Consider the following 5,000-nt stretch of genomic DNA (forward strand, 5'->3'; position numbering starts at 1 on the left):
ATCTGTACATATCCCTTACCTATCTGTACATACCCCTTACATATCTGTACATACCCCTTACCTATCTGTACATACCCCTTACCTATCTGTACATATCCCGTCCCTAACTGTACATATCCCTTACCTATCTGTACATACCCCTTACATATATGTACATATCCCTTACCTATCTGTACATACCTCCTACCTATCTGTACATACCCCTTACATATATGTACATATCCCTTACCTATCTGTACATACCTCCTACCTATCTGTACATATCCCTTACCTATCTGTACATACCTCCTACCTATCTGTACATACCCCTTACATATATGTACATATCCCTTACCTATCTGTACATACCCCTTACCTATCTGTACATATCCCTTACCTATCTGTACATACCCCTTACCTATCTGTACATATCCCTTACCTATCTGTACATATCCCTTACCTATCTGTACATATCCCTTACCTATCTGTACATATCCATTACCTATCTGTACATACCCCTTACCTATCTGTACATACCCCTTACCTATCTGTACATACCCCTTACCTATCTGTACATATCCCTTACCTACTCTTATAGTTACACTGCTGGCCAGTATGACTTACTACCATACTGTCTTTATACCTTTATCACTGTACATAGTAATATTACAACTCTGTACATACACCCGATTAGCACTACACTCAGTAGTACTCATTTATATTTTTTATACCCAGTTTAATCACCTGTACATTGTATATTACTATTGCACTTGACTGTTACATTTGCACTCTGGTTGGATGCCCAACCATTTTTCATTGTTCTAATCTAATCTAAGCTAATCGAATCGAATCAAATAAAATCTATAACCGATATTAATATTGCTGTTCTGACGGATACTGATATTTACCGATGTCGATATCTCTGTATAGAAAACACTTTTTTTATGATAATCAAATAAAGAGCTATTTTCCAAAACGCATTTTCTTTTAAGGCCAAAACATGTAAAAAAGAAAAAAAAAATATATATATAAAAATATATATATATATATATTATTTTTTTAATATCAGCCCATATCGGCCCTATCTTGATATCGGACCGATACTGATGTGTAACAAAACTGCCATATCGGCGGCCGATATATCGTGCATCACTAGTCTAATCTAATCGAAATCTAAATTAGCTGTAGGTTTTATAGGCAGTTAATGCAAGTCGTTAGCATGATCAAAGGCCAGGAAAACAGTCTATTTCCCCGACAGGTTGTAGAAGAAGATCATTTGACTGGAGCGGCGTCATGCCGAGAGTAACAGGATGCTTCATGAGGCGAGCGCTCCATGCATCTCTATGGGGGGGAACCCTGGTGGTTGTTCACACAGTTCACAGGGACTTGAAATGTATGATCCACACGACAGGTATAATAATAATAATAATAATAATAATAATAATAATAATAATAATAATAATAATAATAATAATAATAATAATAATAATAATAATAATAATAATAATAATATAGGGGCGGTCAGGTGGCGTAACGGAGATTGCGTTCGTCACCAACCCCGGAGACGCTGGATTCGCCTGTTCGAATCCAGCTCACAGCTCCGGGATTGTCACCAGCTTGGCTGGCCGTTCACACTAATACAATTGGCAGTATTAGAGGGTGGGAGAAGCTGGCGGGGTGGGTCCGGGTCGTTGTAAACAGCGACTCCTACAGTTCGGTCGGGGCGCCTGCTCAGCGCGGATAGGATCTAAGGGCGGTAGTGTGATCCTTCCACACGTTACACGCTCTCAGTGAGAGTCCGCGCTGCCAGGTGAAAAGAAGCGGTTGATTGGCTAGACGTGTGTCGGAGGAAGCATGTGATAGCCTCCACTCTCCCAGACCGACTGTGGGGGGTAGGTGTGCAGCGACCAGGAAGGGGATTGGGAATTGGCATAACGACTAACATTGGGATGGGAGAAAATTGGAGGAAAAAGGAGGGGGGAAAAGATCAATTAAAAAAAAAAAAAAAAAAAATAATAATTATAATAATAATAATAATAATAATAATAATAATAATAATAATAATAATAATAATAATAATAATAATAATAATAATAATAATAATAATAATAATAATAATAATAATAATAATAATAATAATAACAACTTCGTTTTATATAGCGCCTTTCATAAAACCCAAGGTTGCTTTACATAGGGGGGAAAAAAAACTAAAATAACAAACATGGTGGACAGACACAACATTCAAAGTGGGAAATTAGGGGTTAAAGGCCAAGTTGAAAAGGTGGGTTTTGAGGAGTTGTTTTTTGAATGAGTCCAGAGTTGGGGCCTTGCCGAGTTCTGCGGGGAGGGAGTTCCAGAGGGTGAGGAGCTGCCACACTGAAAGCTCTGTCCCCCAAAGGTCCGCAGTCTGGTTCGGGGGATGGAGAGCTGACCAGTCAGTGTCTGAGGACACAATTCCCAAAACCACTGGAGTCAATGAACATGTGTCTGTCAAACTTATACTCTGTATACTATAATTACAACATCTATTTGTCAATTTGATCGGAGAGTAATGAGCATATTGTGCTCTGGGAATGGGGTCGCTACTCCACACCAGTGTTTCCTCGCAAAGGAAATGATAAAAGACGTAAGGGTCATTGCGTCACCGTGTAGCGGCGCGTGAACGAACGCACATCGGTGCCAAAGTGTGAAAACGTTCAATTCAGCCGACATGGAGTTGAATGGGATCAGCCGTCCCCTTCGTTTATGACCCGTCATTTAAACAGGTTATTACCTCGGATGTCAGAATCATTGGCAATATGTTGCATTGTTAAACTAGCTAGTGTTTGATATATTGGTCAATGGTTGATGTATGTTTCATCAAATAGCTTGTATATTTTCCCTTCTCCCCCCATGCACCTCCCTGGGCTTCAATAGAACTGGCACCAGAGAAGTCTGGCACCGAGCAGAGCATAGAACACTGGTGTTCTGACGTACCGTAATAGACCTATCTCAAACCCTGCCCCTTTTCTTGATCCTCCAATCACAGCTGTCGCTTACCTCTGACTTCCTCGTACGAGGAAGTCAGAGGTAAGCGACAGCTGTGATTGGAGGATCAAGAAAAGAGGGCAGGGTTTTGAGACAGGTCCATTCCTCTAATAGTAACCCCGGCTTGTATTTGTTTCAACTGTAGCGGATACCAGGCTTGTATTAGGAGGAGGCGTGTATAAGAGAGAGGCCTATATTTCTCATTTTCAAACAGATCATAATGAATATACATCAACATTTTGTGTCAGTTTGAACCCAGTAAAATGTACTGGGTTCATTTATTGAAACCAAGTATACTGTATGAAATACGGTAGTAAACAGTGCAATTACAGGTGGTCAAAAAAAAGTTAAATAAAGTAAAATAGTGTAAAATAAAATCATAAAAAATTATAAAATCACAATACTGGTATAATAATAATAATAATAATAATAATAATAATAATAATAATAATAATAATAATAATAATAATAATAATAATAATAATAATAATAATAATAATAATAATAATAATAACTTCGTTTTATACAATTCTGAGGTAGGCTTACTCTCTTGGTAAACATTAACGCCATACCATTATATGGTATTTACTGCACAGCCAGGCCAGCATATAACAATAACAAAATATATTGCCTATGGTAAATCCGTTGAGGGAAATACCGTAATTCCTCTAATATACATGAAACCCGGCTTATAATTGCTTAGCTCAACAGCGCACCCGGTCATTAATAGAGACCCGGTTTTTAATTGAATACCGGTTACTATTAGAGGAATTACGGTAATTAATCTTCCTTCTTTTATAGTTTCCTCGCTATCAAGTGACCCTGTTTTCTTCTCTTCCTCCACCTCAGGAAACTACGGGGAGAGCGGCATGGAGGCCTTCAAGGAGCTGGCCTCTCTGGAAGGCCTGTGCATCGCCCACTCGGACAAGATCTACAGCAACGCGGTGGAGAAGCACTACGACCGCCTGCTGCGGAAGCTGCGCGAGCGGCTGCCCAAAGCCCGCGTGGTGGTGTGCTTCTGCGAGGGCATGACCGTCCGCGGCCTGCTCATGGCCATGAGGCGTCTGGGCGTGGCGCCGGGGAGCTCCTCCTCCTCGGCAGGTAGGTGTTGAACGGCCCTTCTCTAAGGTTTCTCTCCTCCACATTGCCTGTGGTGCATTTTTTCCTACTGCTAGGTTTTAGTGAGTTTTTCCCTTACCTTCGCGTGGGGTATGTCTGGGAGCGTTGCATTTATTTTAAAAATGTTTTGGACTTTATGGTGTTTTTGTTTTGTTCTTGACTTATTGTGATGTTTCTTCTTGACTTGTTTAAAGAAGACGTGTCCGGCCCATGGGGACATTAACATGTGTTGTCGGTAGGGATGGGTACCGAATTCGGTACTTTTGAGGTACCGAACCGAAACACGTCGGTACTACCGAGTATCGATTCAAGTGAGATACAGATTTTTATTTTTATTTATTTTTTATTACTTTTTTTAACTATTTTTTAAACTTTTTTCTTTTCATGTCAACGTTCACACGCACAATACACGCTTACCTAGGATTTGACTTGATTCAACAACAAAGCAGTCGGAGCAATGGCAAGCCGAAAACTGTCGAAATTGTAGTTATTTGAAGTTTGGATTCTCTTTTTTCACGACTGAGGTAGGTAAATAAAATTTCTTGAGACTAAGTACCGAAAAAAGGTATCGATTCACACAGGTACCGGTACCGTATCGGTTCAAATGTGAAAGGTACAGTACCCATCCCTAGTTGTCGGGCCTTACAAATACAAATGCTCCACGCCGGGCGGTGTGATTCATCTTCGGCGTGGTGTGGTGGGTTGGGTTTGTTTTGTACTTCGGAGGATTGCTTTGGAGTGTGTGGATGCGAAGTGCATGGTGTTTTACGCCGCGCGTGACGCGCGGAGCTGCGTTGTTGTCTGCTTGCAGATGTGCAGCACGTCACCACGGCAACGGAGAATCATTAGACCACGCACCACTATAGTGCCGATGA

General features: G+C 40.7%; 1 pseudogene across 1 annotated transcript in view; it reads left to right on the top strand.

The window, feature by feature from the left end:
- LOC311228383 (metabotropic glutamate receptor 1-like) overlaps positions 1-5,000 on the top strand; it is a 40,182-nt pseudogene that overhangs the window by 24,079 nt on the left and 11,103 nt on the right. Inside the window, exon 2 of the transcript in view lies at positions 3,856-4,107. The product of the transcript in view is annotated as a metabotropic glutamate receptor 1-like (transcript). The remainder of the gene's footprint in view (positions 1-3,855; positions 4,108-5,000) is intronic.

Source organism: Notolepis coatsorum (genome assembly GCF_963971535.1).
Source record: "Notolepis coatsorum genome assembly, chromosome: 5".
In the NCBI taxonomy this organism is placed as follows: Eukaryota; Metazoa; Chordata; class Actinopteri; order Aulopiformes; family Paralepididae; genus Notolepis; species Notolepis coatsorum.